Here is an 18126-nt window from a genome sequence, read left to right as displayed (position 1 = left end):
TACGCGTCACCCTTCTGCTAGGTCATACGTGCCCGTCCTACTCGTCAGGCATATCTACCCATGCGATATGTAAGCCTACGCGCCAGAATCGGGCAGCCGTTCGCTAACATTGCGTAACCGGTGCGCAAACATCTGATACAGGGGCAGAAACAAGTTGTTTCCAGTTTTGTTATGCCTATGTATAAACTTTATATCAATCACGCACATCTTGAGCGCAATGTATGGCTAATAGCCCTCCCTATGTCACGTGGTTATGATCTCAGGACGGCGTAAGCTCACGTGCGCGTATAGGGGCACTCCTATCGCGAGCTCCGCGATGTCGCGTCAGCAGGAGTAGCGGCTCCATAGGAGCTCTGCTCTTGGCACCACGCACTACAGGGTCTTCGCTGCGAAGTCTCTTTCCGTAGTTTACACTAGACCGAACTGAACTCACCGCGCGGCGTCGACGGCGACCCGCGGGTTACGCTGCTCTCTGCACATTGGTCAGCTGAGTCCGACGTTACACGGTCGGAGCTGCGCACCCAGCTCTACTATTCGGTTCCAAAGGAGCGGTACGTACCTTGCGAGGAGGCGCCATAACGTGTAACCAAGAGGAACCACAGACATCGAGACTACGCGGCGCACAGGTCAAAGTTCTTGGCGCGTGGCACGATACGATGCAACCGCTACATGTCGTGACGTCTGGTGGAATACGACTCAACTGCAACGGCAAACTTTGCAACAATCGATGCTACACGGCGTGCACTTCACATGGCGTGAAATGTGGCGTGATACGATGCTGATCTGCTGCCTTTGATGTTGACGATTTATTGGCATTCCCTTTAAAACGGGGCGATGACGAATAGTCACGTAGCCTAAGTGATTTATTTTGGTGTACCGTTGTTCGTCTCTTTAACCTTTATTTTTCTTCCTCAAACCTTCTCTATAGGCTTTGTATCGCTACATATACAACTGATACCTTGCACGCTACCTGATACAATCATATGCAACTACAATGCAAAGTGTGCCGGTATCGAAGCTACGCGACACGCATCTCGCTTCGCGTGGCTCTTCGTGCGCTAACACGCGTGTATAGGACATGTTGCAGCAGCCACTAGGGATGGCTGACGTGGCGCAATGTTAGAGTGGCCGACTACCGCGCAGAGGACGCGGGTTCGATGCCGGTGGGAACGGGGTGATCTTTTATTCTAATTTCTGGCAATAGCTGCGACCGACACCGGCCGTGACGGCGGACATCGCCAACTGGAATGGCTAATGGAATGGATCCATAACAGCTTACTCTGCAAAACGACAATCACGTTGCGAAGAACTTCTAATTCGCAGAAAAACCTAAACTGTTACAACTTGGAGCGATCCGAAAGGTAGCGCCTTGTATAAACAGGTCCATTACTAAAGGCTGTGAAAAGGGAGCTATCGTCTTAAATCGATAGCTGTCCCTTTGTAAGACAGGGACTCCTCGCGTGCTCTCAGTTTTATATGTAAGCTTTCATTGTCCTAAACGAAGTATGGATCACGTGGGGCGAAGGTTGGTTTGACCGAAGAAATGGCACAGGCAGGTGTTGTGGCCATGTTGCTATCGTTTTCTATGAATCATAAGATTTCCGAACGAAACAACAGCCATATATATATATATATATACATATATATATATATATATATATATATATATATATATATATATATATATATATATATTCAATTCTAAGTGACTTCCTTGGTATTTCCCAGTGAAAAGAATAACTTCCAAATCTCTTTGTGCAAATCTGTCAAGCCTCCCAACACACAAATACCGTCCATGTCAGCCAGCTGGTCTCGCTTCTATTTGGCACAGTCCTATACAACGTTATAAGCCTTCCATTGTTGAAGGCCGCAGCGTTTCGCTTACGTCGTCAACATATAGATGGGACGGATTTATTCGCTTGTCACCAGGGTTACACTTCCTTTGCGGAGAGATTTCCACGAAAAGGACTAACCTAGTTACTGCTGCAAGCTTTCGTGCATGAGTAAGAGGCATACGTCTGCCCTGTAGCTCGGATATTGCGCCTAGGCATCTAGAAATGCAGGTAAGCCCTAATCAGACAGTGTCTCTGCATTTGAAGTTTTACACAGTCACACATTTACTTGCTTGTGAGAATGTTATCGCCATTAATATATACCGAATGAGTCAAAATTTTGGCACCTAGCTATCTGTCACAGATAGTATTTTATACTTTTAAAACACCATTGAGCTTTGAATTCAGGAAACCAGCGAGTACAAAAAAAAAATTTAAAAATTAAGTATGTCTCCATATTAACAAAAATATATTTGTGTATGCGTATCAATCTAAGCGTTCTATCTCTTTTGCACATTTAGGTTATCATGGTTAATGCACAAGGTTGATTTCATTTATGAAATAATAAATCACGGTATTTCTTTATTCCAGCCAACAATAGCAGCAAAATACACAGCTCTGTGCTTCCTTATATTTCTGCCAGCAGCATTATCCGGATATGTGAAGGGCGAGAAAGGCAGAAGCAAGTATACCTCAACTTCTTTTTTAATTTTCACTGCATATTAATAATATAGAAGCTAAGATTAAGTCTTTATTACGGTATATTTATTCTGTGAGCAAATTCGTAGGCATCGAAAACAGAAACGTGTATAACGAGAGACTATCCCATATCGAGAGAGTATCTGTCGTTATGAGATTAGCCGGAGTAGTAAAATGTGCATTCAAGTTCGGAGTTTATTTGGCAAGTGTGGAGCTTTGAAGGTATGACAATTGAGAAAAGGTTATCTTTCTTAATAAACTAAACATGAATAACTTTGTTTTCGTCTACCGTGGACAAGCTGATCTTTTTTTAGCCTTCACAATGAATAGAGAGGACAGGGAATATATTCAAGTACACATAATTTGATTATTTGCTACTACCGGTTTGTGCGACGTGTGCTGGCGCTCTTCTATCTCCGTTTTCTCAGTCTAAGCGTGTTTAAGAGTTCGGTAACATTTGCTGCATTGAAATTTACGTGTCGCTAAAAACACGCCAGGATAACTGTCCTTATGTATGCAACAAAGCGCAAGCTACAGCATTTATCTTGTTCAAAATACACAGATAGTTATTCTTTGATCAACAGTATTAAAAATACCTTATGATAGATGATATATTGATTTGAATAATTTAATTCAGGTTATTTGGCAATGGTCCTAACATTGATCAACAATACAAGGACATATTTTAGCGCATTTGAAGTTATAATAATTCTGCATACATTACTGTGAAACAAAGGAATCGTATTATTTCTCTAACCATGTTCATTTGGAGAACGTTTTGAGGTCAACTATAACGATGAGATAAGCGCCTTGAAAGTTTTTGCAAGAAGGTTTACAATATTTTGTTATTATGAATTTTACAAAGCAGAAGAGAATAAATATAACCGTACCGAAATTGTTGGAGGAATTTCAAATGGATATGAAAATTGACAGAATCCACAGAATTTATTTTCGATAAATTGGCTTGCGAGGTCCTCGGCGCGTTTTCGTTAAGTCATATATTTAACTAGGTATTTTTTAAAGAGCCAGCGAGTCATGCTTTCCTGATAAGTTGTTCTTGAGATTTAATTTCGCCTTCAAATCCGTCATTTTGTGCTATTTCAGCATAAACGAAAAATAATTAATGGGCAATTCCATTATTATTGCGGCCTGTTATAACAAGCTCTATTTAGCCTTGTATAAGAACCTTGTGTATGCATATTCAAGATCAATCAAGGAAATATCCTTTAGAAGGTTGTGTGCTGTAGTTCTATCATCCTTTATGACACAGCTATCTAAAACGTGCAAGCTGCAGATGTTGTTTAACCGCATGTAGAAACACTAATATAGGTGCCTATGAGAGATAAAGTATTGAAGGCGCGGTAGTACATTCCGATTTGTTTGATGAAAGAAAACAGATACAACTTGAGCGGTAGAAAATTAAGATGTTATGGCCCCGAGTGCTTTTTTGGGGTAATATAATCCGAATTGTAGCCTGCATTAAAAAAATCATCTGCATTTATTTGTCGTATCGCGAGATTCCGTACTCTGAACGCTTCTATAATTAAAACAAAAACACTTGCGTAAGTTCGATGCATTACCGCGCCGATTGTTTATTGAATTAGCGCGCAGAAATATATGTGAATGCACTTTACCATACTAGATTTTTGTACCAATTTATCATAGCTCTTCCTGAATCAGCTTTTTGACCACTACCAGTGTAGTGTGTGGGTAGGCCGCAAAAGTAGCCTTTTGACTATTAATGTCACAATGTGTAATGTGAAGCAATTTGGTGGCTTTACAAGAACGTTTGATTTGGCAAGTGAAAGTCACCGTGCGCCCTAAGGGCCAGCTCTATATGGTTGCGCGAACCTCGTATAGTACATGGGGCGCAGATTTCTCATCAGCGCCAGTAAAACCGACGTTCCTCTCTACGACGTGCCTCGCCACCTAAAGTATATTGGGAATGCCACACGCCCGAGTGACGTCACTGGTTTGCAATACGACGTTATCAGAATTTTACGCACGTCTTTGTACCAACCTAATCACTGGTACTTACAAGTGTACGTATTTATGAGGGGAAAAAATTCACTATAATGAAACCGACAATCGCAATTTTGGGGGCTAGGGTGTTTGTACAACATAGAAGAAAGACCGCAAGCTGCAGGCCTATTTTTTTTTACCTATGTATTGGCGAATGTGCCCTCGAAAATTTCTTCAATAAATATTTCCTTCCAGAAAGGCAGGATCTGCATTCCGCGCGTCACACGTGTGAGGCACACAAAATGAGGACGAGAGACACGGTGCCTAAATGTTTGCAGTGCTGCAGAGGCGACTGCTGTTGCTGGTAGAACGCAAAATCTTGTATTTTCATCCCGCAGCAGCCTCTTCTGTCCGAACAAAGAAGCGTGGTTGGATTTCGTGTGCACAAGACGCGACGTAGCATACCAGGGCCGTATTATATTCCGCTCAAGGACGGCCATGAATGATAGCTTGTTTTTCTGCGCTGCGAAAAGAAACGCATTTGAAAATAAAAAGACAAAGAAGCAGCGAACGCAACCGAAGGTAGAGGATGCCTCACAGGACAATGGTTTGCGATGGATACACACTGCTGCATGGCCTAGTAGACCGCAAACTAAATGGCAGTGACGGGGCTTGGAAGAGAATAACCTTTAGGTGTTTGCAGCTGTATTTTTCTACAGTTTACAAAATACAATGTCCCATATCTCTAGCTGTTTAGAATAACACGCTCTGATAACATTTGCAAGGCACAATATGCGACACGCTATCTGTGAGTCTGTGTAACAAAACATGCATGTGCATATTGCATGCTGTGGTCGTTTATTGCAGTAAGCCAAAATTTGAGCTTAGGAAACTGTCCGTCTGGGCTTTGAATATTAACAGCAAAAGCTGCTGTTTTTTTATTATTGTGATGGTCCCTAAAATAACCATTGGATTGCAGCAATGGACGCAAGCTGCACCAAAGGGAGCAAAGCGATTAACAAAGTGAACAGATATTATCTGTCCGTTTACGAGAAAAAAACTGACTTAATTGAATTGAATTCTGAGGTTTTACGAGCCAGAAACACAATCTGATTAGGAGGCACACAGTAGTGGGGGACTCTTGAATAATTTGAACCACCTGCAGTTCTTTAGCATGTACCTAGATTAATGTTCACTAGTGCTTTCGCATTTCGCCCCCATCGAAAGGCTGCCGTGGAGACCGGGATTTGATCGCACGACCTCGTGCATAGCAGCCCAACGCGAGAAAATTGGCTACCTTTGTTCATATGGGTCTCTTCCACATAGAATGGTCAATACTAATTTGTATTGCAGCCTAGATGCAACTAGTGTCCCGAGAAGCTTGATTACATACCCTTAAATTACGCCTGTAACTTGGTTAATCCTATCTCACCATTTACCTGCCCGTTATTTTTAATTCACCTTCCATTCCCATAATTTTTATCTTCAAATTAAGCAAGAATGAACCTTACTATGTAATACGTGACACACCCTATTTCTCTTACTATAGATATAGTCGATTGCTTTAGCAACATCAGTTGCTTACAATTGTTTATGCAGATATCATGTCTAATCAGGTTACGCGTAATGGATGAACGTCATGCCTAATGAACAGATGCATTGTAGAAAAGATATTACAACAGGAACGTAATCACCTGTGTCACCACAGTTTAATCTTTCCAGTGAGCGCTACTCTTGATATTCTCACGTTGAATGTTTAGCCGGGAAATTTGAACAAAAGAACGCAGGCTAGTGTATCGTGTGGTCCACAAAAAAAAAAAAACACTTTTTTGTTAGCTTACATTATTTGGTGCAACCGGAATGCTCCTTGAACTGACAGTTTCTTTCTGTATTCAAGTATCGTTGCCAGTGGAATGCCACCCACATTGCGTTGTTGGTAAACAAGGAGCGTGCTTTATTCCTGAGAACAATCAATGCCAGTGCAACTGCGGTAAGTGTTTTGTAGTTGATACATAAGGCTGGGGGCCTGAAAACTTGTCTAGGGTATTGGTTAGCCAGCTGGCATGCATGCGTTAGGCAGCTGGTATGCCGCGGCGAGATCTCACAGACGCTCCGACGAGAGATTCTGAACGGCTCCAAGTGCTTTTGAATGGATTCGATAACAGGGAGGACACGAGTAGAACACCTATCGAGTGCTCCGTTTCAACCAGCACAATACGGAATGGCTTGAGAGAGCGCTGTATAGAGCTCGATAACGATCGTTTGGGATAGATAAATGTACTCAATCTCACAAATCGCTTGCAGTGCTTCCGAAGGAAGGAGGAGTAAACAGGCAATATCCATGAGCAGCGGCATGTAGTTCGGATTATAATTGTCCAATGATTTAGCAGGATGAGAGACTTTGCTCGGTGCATGGTATCTTATAGCGATATGTTATATGGGAGAACCATTACGCCCACACGTGGTATACTGCGAAATAAACTGCCGCTGAGCGGACAACGCAGCGCGGATGAACACATCTCGATAGGCGTTCAGCCTTCCTATTGAATGAGGAGTCTTTTCACTTCTACAGAGATGTAAACCACTTGAGAGATGGACTGTGAAAAGCCTGTTAACTACAAACGTGCCACGAGCAGGTGGTCACCACTGCTTTCTTCAAGTAACGCAAAAGGGCATGCTATGCGAAATGTAAGCGAGATAATCGTGGCTCATAATAAGGTGCACGCGGTGAAAAAAATAATGTATGTTACATTACGGAAACGAGTAAGATGTACTAAAGGCAGCGCGAAAAGGGGGACGGGCAAGAAAGGAAGCGTGTCAGCACGATGCAAGCAGTGAAAGGGGTAGTAAATGGCATGTGCAATGTGAAGCAACCTATACAAATATTATTCTAATCAGTAGGGATTCAATGGTATTTTCATTATTACCCAACGTGCTAATAATAAACATATAAATAAGGTAGGACTCACAAATTTGCCTTTTGTAGTTGGCCCGAAAGCCTTTTTCTAATATTGTAACTTCTCAATAGTTCAAAGAGGAGAATATTCTTAATATGGTAGCATCGGGGAAATTCCGAAGACTTGTTACATTTGACCTGAGGCTGATAAATCACAATAAAAGCGCCTCTGTATGACAAACGTACTGTTATGTACAGGGTATTCATTCGAGAACGAATACGACATTTAAGGGGGTTGCAAGTAACGTTCCCTTTCTTTTGCAATGAACCTTTTAGAATCTAGCTGCGTTTCACATTGCGTCCGCAGCTTCGTCGCGCTGGCGGAGAGAGCTGGAAGGGAGTGAAAGCAGAGTATGAAAATAGCACCACGCAGCATAACGACGTGGCGAGGGTGGGCGGAACCCAGCAGGAGAAAAGGAGCGGTACGCAAGCGAGCGAGGAACGCGGCGCAGATGCGTGCCGCGTCAGGTGAGGGAGGAGGTGACGGAGTCAGGTGAGGGAGGAGGGGCGTACTTCTCAAGCGGCTGCTAGGGTTCCTCGGTGTCCTCCTCGCCCGGCGCTTTTTACACAGAGGAGGCAACCACGGCGTCTACTATGGTGTTGGCCACTGGAATCGTGGACGTCGTAGTTGACGCCTTTGGCGGACACCACTTGGACGCGTTGCCAGCGCTCGTGTCTCTTGTGTGCGGTTTCGCACTACTTTACAGGCCTTCGCCCAGCTCCACTGAAATATGGTGTTTGCGATAGCAGAGCCGCGCATAATTTTTTAGAGAGAAGTTAGACGCAGTGCTGACTGCTTTCTGTGTGGTAATCATGTGACGGTAGACCTGTCAACGTGGTTTATTGCTTGTCCGACACGCAGCTCCACGGCAAGCGTTCATAACTGGCATACATAAAACAACGTTTTTTTTTTCTTTTTTAGTTTTTCTGTATACTACACGAGGCGGGTCTAAGGCGCTTAAGGCTACGAGTTTTGGAAGAATGCCGTGGTTTTTCTTAAGGACTGCTGAAGCTTTTGGCAACGTAGCAAAGTATGTAAAGATATATTTCTGCAATATTTGCTTTAGATGATTTAGCTTTGTTTACGTTGGCGCAGTTAGGCTTGCAAGGTCTGGAGAAAGCACCATCAGTTATCTGTTTCGAGTATTTCAGCACATTTAGCGTTGAAATTAACTTTCTTCTAACACGTATTAATACACGGGTCGCGTAGCTGCAGCGAATGCTGTCCTGAAGTGCCTGGCTTGACTACTGTAACAGCATAAATACTAATCGGTGTCAATAGACTTTCTGTATTGCTTTGTACTTAATCTTGGTAAACACGGTTAATCCCAGGAAATTTGCACTCTGCGACGAGTAACGGTCGCAAAAAGCAAATAGTAGGACGACCACAGCTGAAGGATGTTATAAATTTCAGAAATAAGCTTGCCAATGAGGCAAAATTAAGAATATGTCATAAATGAAACACTTTCAGCTGTGGGACCTCTAGCTGCGACAAGCAATAAAAGTGTTTCTTTAGTACTGTCATAAAATTTTCACCTAAATAGGACCAGTTGTCGTTCCCATACTTTCCTTCGACATGCGCGCAATGAGCGCAAATAACCTCTACATTGTTACGTTCAATAACCACTGTAGGGCGTGTCTGTTACGTGTAGCAGTCAGCGGGTGTATTGACCAGACATTTTTTTAGTGCTGCTCACATTGCCCTATTTCCATCAGCTTTAAAGATAAAACAAAGATTCGTGAGCAAAAAACTAGCAACGATGGTAGCAAGTAAACCTATAGGAATTATTTGAATGTCCTTGATGCTAGACGTCAAATGGTTGGTATCCTTCATAAAGGACTAAGGATTAGGGGAGATGTGGTGAATTAGGCTATCGACGTAGCCCATTGCTTACTGCTAGGCAGCACAGAGCGTTTGTTTTATCAAGGGGACTCACAAACAATTGTTGAAGTCTCAACCTTCTAGCAAAGTTATTTATATTCTAAGCAGCTCAAATTCCCAACGCTAGTAGTCGCGTCAGAATTGAAGCATTTTGATATAGCGATGAGCTGTGCGGTAGAGTCTTCAACAATAAAGCACTCTGCAATAGTGTGAGCAACTCCGTTATTGTATTTAGGGAAATTGTTCGAGACAGCCTTAGCTTCGGATCTAATGTGGTTTTTGTGAAGACCAACCTGGCCACGAGCAAACTTATTTTCCTTCATTTCGGAGAGTGCTGACAGTTTATTAAACTCACAGAAAACTCATCAACACAATGACACTAATCACTCGGTAGTGAGTATAGCCCTGCTACTAATACCCTGCACTGCCTACGCGTTCTTTCCACGTGTATGCCCTTTCCCAACCCGAAGCTTAAAGAAAATGTGTTCGGTTGTTTAGTCCCCCTGACGAAAACTCGCCGACCTGCCACGATTTGTAAAATAGTTTTTTGTCATGGTTGTTCGACTTATGAAATTGCTTTCGTCATTACTTGTTTCGGTTGAGCGAACGCTGTTCTTTGGTTAGACGCACACACACAGACATATATATATATATATATATATATATATATATATATATATATATATATATATATATATATATATATATATATATATATATGAACGTGACCCCTTTTCACCCGCGGCGGGCAAATCCAACACTCAGAGTACGCAAAGTAAGTTTACATTTAGTTACACTCAAACTTGGTGTGTATGGATCCAAAGGACACGTTCACTGAATGTCCGCCACGTTTCCCAGTACTTTCACCTTGCCGTAAATCCACCAAATAGGTTCGGGAAACTTTCCGAACTAATTATTTGTACACTTCCTTTTTTTTCCGGTGCTTAAATTTCTGTTATAAAAAACGCAATATCACTATAGCTCTACATCATACAGTAAACGGAGGTATTATTACTCTCTCATTACGTGGACTCTTTAGAAAATGCCAGACATATCACGGTAACAACATCTTTTCTTTTTAAGTAAAATCCTTTAGCACCGCCTTCAAATTGATCATTTGTGTGTGACAAATTTATCGAAAGTTCCTGATATTTCGTGGCTGGAGGAAATGGAATCACAAATACTGGTGTAAGACAGCTTATCGAAAAGTCTAAATTGCTTATACTGGAGCAGCATGCAATATTAAAAGATGCACCTTGGCCAACAGGTTACCGGTCAGTGGCGCAGACAAGAACAGTTTACCAAACAAAGACGGGGTTGTAATAATACGTCTTTCCTATTTTCTCATTCAGTTGAAAATGTAAATCACTGCGAGGTTGTACGACGACTTCATCATTGCCCCAACGACCAGATTCACCTATGTAATAATAGGCGTGACGTATGCGAGTGCAGTTGTGGTAAGTGTAATCATTTATGTAAACTAAATTCGGCAGATGCTACTCTCTTTTTTGAATCTACGTGGCTCGAAGCTTTCCTGAAGTGGTTAAGGAATTACGACAAATTTGTCCCTTTTCAGTACACGTCCTTGGCGTAATAGAAACTCGTGCGCAGGTTCAATATGACAACTGTTGTATTGTATTGTATTTCTTGTTTTTTTTTCTAAGCATTTCAAATGTACTATCATTTGATTCGCCAATCTTCTGATGTGCACACGGGCCGTCATATGGCAATCATCATGAAGATGCGGTGATCATCTCAATGAAAAAGTTGGTGTTGGCACGGTAGAGGCATACATACCATTGTAGCATATTGCTTAGTAACGTAGGCCTTGAGAGATTAGAATTGCTTGTTTCACAAAGAAATTATGCTCTCGAGAACCTATGTTTCTTGCAGGGGATATATAGAGATACTGCTTGTTTAGCGCTGAGAAATGCGTAGAAGACGAGGCCAATAGCCTGGAACAATGTAGTAAATATGACAGTCGCTTTGTGCCAGCCTGCTATTAGGCAACACAACGGCAGCAGCATGAACACGCAAAGCCAATAGCCTACTCAACAAACTGCGAGGGAGTTTACGAAGAATTAGGAAGAGCGCGCATTATAAGGACGGACTTAATATAAGTGAAGGAAGGAGCACTGCACTAGGAAATTTATTGTGAATTGAAGTCAGTATATTCTTCGTATTTGCTCACATGGCGGCAAATTATTTATGTAGGCCCATTTCGCCTATGCAGATTGGGTGAGGGAACAAACGCGAGTTAATGACTTCTTAGTTGAAATCAAGAAAAATAAATGGGCATGGGCAGGACATGTAATGAGGAGGGACGATAACCGATGGTCATTGAGGGTTACGGACTAGATTCCAAGGGGAGGGAAGCGTAGCAGGGGGCGGCAGAAAGTTAGGTGGGCGGATGAGATTAAGAAGTTTGCAGGGACGACATGGCCACAATTAGTACATGACCGGGGTTGTTGGAGAAGTATGGGAGAGGCCTTTGCCCTGCAGTGGGCGTAACCAGGCTGATGATGATGGTGATGATGATTTCGCCTATAGGAACAGTGAAGTCACCTTATTCTGTCCTTAAGTGTGGTGGGACGTGCCGCAATAATGATTATTTTCTTCAATAATTCCAAAAATATTCAAATTTAAAAGGGGAAACAGCCAGTAAGATGATGAAAAGGAAAGAACGACAACACATGCCCTAACAACGTTGTCTTTATTGCAAAAGCGCCATTATTGCCTTGTTGCAATAAACACAACGTTTGTAGTCAGCGCATATGTTGCGTTTTTTTTCTTGTCCTCATCTTACACGCTTTTTGCTCTTCCAAGTACTACACCAACTAGCCCGACATCGATCCCTGATATATTATTCAAAATCATTTACATGCGTCTAAGTTAACTGTTCATTATTTTATCAGGAAGAAAATTAAGACATTCTGCACAATTTTGGTGCCTGATTTTCACAACAATACGACCCTTTATTTTCGTGAATACTCATGTTCTGCAATACCAATTTATTGAGACGTGTATTGCTTCTTTTTCACAGTGCAGTAAAGTTCTGGGGCACAGATAAACCAAATATTATTTGAAGTATTTTATCATAATTTTTTCGTCTATGCCTGGCATTTATCTTATCTCTTATATACGTAGGCATTGAGACTTGACATATAGCTTCCTTCTATTTGAAAAAAAAAATATATTTATGAAGGATTACAAAGGTCGCCACCATTAAAACCTAGCCAAAGGTCATCTTCGCCGTAGTTGCATTCAAAATTGAAAGTGTACCAAAGGCAGTATACAAGAAATGAAAATCTTCACCAAGGGCAGTGACTTACTGGAACAAATTGTACTGCTCTTCTTTGCAGCTGTTCAATGAGAATATCTCTAGGCTACTCATTTTTCTGCTTAATATAATATAATATAAGGTTAACCAACCGTATGAAATTTTGGAGGGAAGTATAATAACTTCCTATTCCAGCATTACTGTGCACTCAAGTTGACTTATTATATGTTTATTATGTTTAATAAATAAACAAGAGATTACCTAAACAGATTTAGTGGTCGATTCTTAGTTCAATTTGCAATTGTACAAACGCAGGCACATTAGGCTGGCCTTGAAACATCTCACATTCCCGACAGCATACCCGTCTGCATTCCCGCAACATCACTCTGATAGCAATTGTATAGAAACTCCATGCAAATTTTCGCCATCATCATCTGCATCGTCGTCGCCGTGGTGGTCCGTATGGATGCTCCCATATGCTAGGATAGATGCTGCAATATTGAAATGCCGGAGAGGCTGTGACCCGGTTTTAAGGTCTCGACTGAATTCTTAGTCCAAATGTTTAGGCATTGCCACCGGCAAGAACGTTCATAAAATATTTCATTCGCAGCGTATACCTTTTATCAGAAATATTTGATGCTAAAATTTCAATGCAGTATTATCCATGGCTCACGATCTCAAAGTGATACATTTTGCAACGGCGTCAGTCCTGCGCACATACAGCACAGTATAGCTAGTATAGTGCCATTCCAGGCGCGACATCACATGCTTTGAATGGTAACACCAATTTTGACACGTCAACTCTTAAGTCAAAGAGAAATTCGCACAGTAAAATACCTGAATAAGAGTGACGTTGTTACTCGGTTGAAGACAATAGCAAAACTCCAGACATTGGAGACGCATTCACATCTTTCTTGCCACCGCCAGCATTGTAGTGCAATCACGCCTTCGGTGCATGCGCGCATGGCACGTGGAAGAATACAATGTCTTCTGAAATACCTATGGCGTCTCACTGTAAAAACGACACTGCCAAGTGGATGCAGCGTTAAATAGGCGCTCAAACGCCTCGTGGGCAGAGCCAGCGCAGGGTTTCTCTTTCTGCTGCCGGAATAGGCGCACGCGCAATATAAGCAGGCCAGCGTTCCCGCTGAGCTCATGTGTATATGCTCTGGTCTCATGAGTAAATGTCAAGCTAACGTTATGTATTTCACTAGGCGCTTACTAATGAAGAGAGCAATTCGGATCGGAGACCAAATGGGGATAGTGCATACTCTATTGACATTGACAGAAATGAAATGTAGCTATTCCTACCACGCATTGCATAGGCCAAATAATCGGTGGACCATTCGATTTCCAAATGGGCGCCAACAGACGGGAAGCACAGTAGAGAACAGCGGAAAATTAGGTCCAGTGGTGAAATTAAGAATGTCGAAGGCGGAGATTGGAATTGCCGAGTGCGAGACATTGGTCATTGGAGATGTCTGGAAGAGGATTTCGTCCTGCAGTGGACATAAAAATAAGCTATTGATGATGATTATGACTTTTACGGACCGTTTCTCGTCGTTCTCATTTCGGGCTGTGCCAAGGGGTGACACCTGCAGCCACCTCCAGCCGCACTCGTGAAGCCAACATTCAGAGGCGCCTAGTTTCCGGGGCACTGTTGCTTCAATCCAGCAGGCGTGTTGTGACACGCTGCGTCAATCTAACATGTCTCCTTTGCACATAGGGGTCGGCATAGACACTTTGCAGCTGTATCATTATGTGATAGAAGATACTCCGGCAACACGTATTTTAGATATACATATGGGAGATACTACCGCAATTATTGTATCCTATACGATAGTTTTCTTTTGTATCTTAAGACACTACGATGGTAAACTTCTTGTGATATATCTGTATAATGCAGAAGCAAACGCGCATGAACAAAAATGTTTTCTTGGAAATTTGTCATGTTCCACCAATCTTTTTTTTATTTGAAATAAATGTTCGGTATATCTGAAAATATTTGTCCTTCTTGCTCAAAGTGTAATATTTCGAGTAAATATGTCTCCATTGCTCGAACTATATTTCATTAGACAACCATGCATGCAACGAATCCTTCGAGTCGCTCCTGTGTGAAAGCCAATAGACGCAAGGCAACCAAATTCATGCATTCTTTCAACTTCGCAACAAATACCACGTAAGAGAAGCTTCGATAACGGCACTATAGCGGCATCAAAATTTGCGCGAAGGACGCCGCGCTCACAGACGTACGCAGCACAGTACGGTGGCTACGAACAAGTGTCGTGGCACCGACCCAACTAAAACAAAAAAATCAAGCACACAAAAGCTCGACTGCGCGCAGACGTTCGCGCGCTTGTACTTGACTTAACGTCGCGAGCGCCACCTCGTGAATCAGCTCCACCAATAGGGAGGCGCCAACCTCTCCGCCTGCCCTCGCTCGAGGGCTCTGGTAGACAGATAAAAGTATACCACTGCCTTTAGTGGCTTAGTGGCAGCAGTATCAGCTAGAGAAGCGGATTTCAGTCAACGTTTACAGTTTAGCCCGGTGATGCTGTGACAGCATCTTGTATCTTCAGATACATGATACATTCTTTCGTGCGTCGGAAATACAAAAACTGATACACGTCTTGCCATATGTATTATGATACAGATACAAGATACCCAGAAAGCATCGAAGATAATATCTAACATACATGTATCGTCGATAGTGCCCAGCACTGCCCGCATATGGGTAAAACCATGGATGAAACACCGTCCGAGAGCTCAAGTGCGCAGCGTAAAGCATGCTATCGCTGTCACTGCTTCGCCGTCCGAGTGAACGTGCCATGTTAATTTAACAGATTTTTTCTCTGCTAAACAGTTTTGGCACGTCCGGCAATATATATATAAGCAAAAAGAGTTTGAATATTTCAAATTTCTAAGTCTTCATTCGACAGATTGGACTCCTCGGAATGTGCTTAGTTTCGATTTTTTATTTGTACAACGGTTTGTGGCGTGGAAACGTTTAGGGCGTAAAACATATTCTGAATACATTTAATTCAAGCAGGCGCGCACAGGCAACTTGTGCAAACATTTCACACCTCATATTGCCAATTAAATTCAATATTCGCGATGAACGGTCGCCGCTACCATTCATGCCCCTCGATTACAGTGTGTTGACTCATTCTCGTTTTTGTACTGACTCCCAGTGTTGCTGTTATTTAGAGTTTCATTTGTGTCATCTGCCTTGTTTCTTGTGAACTTTTAATAAGTTATTGTTTACTTGTTTTTTTGTATGACTTCTTTTTGTCTAACCCACTCCTGCAATAGCCCCATAAAGGGGCTGCAGTATGTAAAAATAAAAAAAAAATAAAATGATACACCATGGTGATCAGACTCCTAGGAGCCTTAAAAGCGAAGCTTTGTTTGTCACTACTGCAGGACGTTTCTGATCATGGTTGCTGTCTGCTGCTACTGTCTTGCACAAGCGTTCAAACTAAAAAAGATAATTATATATCGGCCCAATGGGAAATCGACACCTTCATCACTCTGCACAGCAGCCCAATGCTTTAATCATTGGGTCGCAATAGCCCGTATACTTCTACCGTGCCAACGGCAACTAGCTCTTTCCTACGATCACCAGGCGTGTCACGGCGCGTAGCACGGCTTCGTGGAGAGCACGTGCGCGGGCTGCAGTATACTTTGTGCCGAAGCCGCAACAATGAAATGGGCGAATTTAAAGCCTTTGATTAGCCGCGTCAAGATCGCTTTGCTTCACATAGGTTCCAAGACGCTCATAGCATGCCCATAATTTTATTATTACGTTATTGTTTCTGAGCAAGAAATGCATGCACTATAATATGTTTTCATTCGTCGGACTAATCATTTCCATAGTTTTACCATTGCTTATACTCCTTTCAAATTCTTTGCAGTACCTACGGGGTTGTGGTGAGCTCAAGGAACATTGAGGACCTAATCGCTCGACAGCTTCTATGCAAAATGAAAAGAACTGTGTACGCAGATGTACATGAAATAAATATCTCGAAATAATTGAGATGCTTGATTCGTTGTGCCAAAACCAAGAAAATGGGAAAACAGATAATTTGCTGCTGAGCAGGACGCTTTTTTCGTGTCTTTTATTGTTGTACTTTCTTTTCTTCTTTTGATATACACATTGACTTGTGCAAGGCTCGCCAGTGCAAAACGCCGGCAACGTCACTTTGCATCGCAAGAAATTCAAAAACAACATGTGTGAACACAAAGCAGGGTGCCAGCGTGCGTGTGCTCCGAGATTGCACTGGTTCCCTGTTTACATCTCACATGCGGGTTAATTTGCCCCAGCCACTTACTACTAGAAGGTACCAGTAACAGACTTGCCGGCGATTGTCACTGAATCCCACCCAGAGATGGTGTACTGACTCGTCAGGAAAAGCTGGGCCATATCGTGCCAACCACAAAGTCGCCGCTATATCCATCCCTCTCATGGTGGCAACCGTACTTATCTCCATATTGGCCAAAATTATTTTAAGGAAACCTGAAAATACAGAAAACCTACAGCAAAAATATGCGTTCGCACGTTCCACGTGCTTATCCACAGCATTAATAATAGTTCATTCTATGTATTCTTTAGAAATATCCGATGAGTATTTATAACGTTTACAAGAGGGTGCGCTTGCAGGCGCATTAGCTAGATGGCGCCATCATACCCAACGATGCTTGTAATTGCGCTAGATATCCCTACCGATCGCTCCCTTTCTATGAATCGCTGCTCAGCTTCTGCGCTTGCTGTTGACTTGTGTTGAGAAATTAATTTTACCCTTACTAGACTCCACAAACTCCATGGTAGGACTCCTTGGTAAATGCAACTACCGCATTGCTTCGCATCACCGTACAAGAATTTTGTGTACTAACATTGTTACATATTGATGGTCATAACGGTGCCCATGTATTTACTTACTTTAATGCATGGGTGCTAAAGGAAGCGTTTCCTCTAGTGTTGGTCATATCAACTCCATAAATCCGCTGGATCGTGTTCGCCTCCGTAGATCCATCGTGCTACATCAACGTTCTTCAGCGTTAAGACGCCATTGCTGACAATAGTGCGTCCGTGGATCTCAAACACGTGGTGTGCGTTTCCGTTTCCAACTGTGGTGCACAAATTCAAAGCTACTCGAACGTTAAGCAGTAGAGGACAACTTAGTTGACGACAAGCTTAGGGCACCGGTGAGGCTTGCTCGTCAACAAACGACGAAGGCAGCAGAATGGAAGTATTCTTGCCTGGCTGCTACTGGCTGTTTCATTCGGCATTACACTCCATGCGCTGTTCCATGAACCAGTGAGTAGCCATACGCCACTACCATGTAAGGCTTGCACTCCACCGAAAATTTAAAAAGAAACATGCATAGACATTACACGAGTAAAGTGGCCCACTTGTTGCACCTGTATATTTGGGTATCGTACCCATAAAAGTGAATGTCTCTTGTTCATTGAGTAATTTTCTAATTCTTTAGGTGAGTACTTTTCGCAAATAATT

The 18126-nt window shown here is 42.4% G+C and overlaps 1 long non-coding RNA gene across 1 annotated transcript; it reads left to right on the top strand.

The window, feature by feature from the left end:
* The first annotated feature begins 1893 nt into the window (after window positions 1-1893).
* LOC126533835 (uncharacterized) lies at window positions 1894-16647 on the top strand. Its single transcript, XR_011895818.1, has 5 exons — window positions 1894-2063; window positions 2424-2514; window positions 6391-6483; window positions 10684-10788; window positions 16526-16647. It is a non-coding gene; the product is annotated as an uncharacterized lncRNA (long non-coding RNA).
* The last annotated feature ends 1479 nt before the right edge of the window (window positions 16648-18126 follow it).

The sequence above is a fragment of the Dermacentor andersoni genome, chromosome 7 (genome assembly GCF_023375885.2).
Source record: "Dermacentor andersoni chromosome 7, qqDerAnde1_hic_scaffold, whole genome shotgun sequence".
Lineage (NCBI taxonomy): Eukaryota > Metazoa > Arthropoda > Arachnida > Ixodida > Ixodidae > Dermacentor > Dermacentor andersoni.
This window is presented reverse-complemented; position numbering and strand designations above follow the sequence as displayed.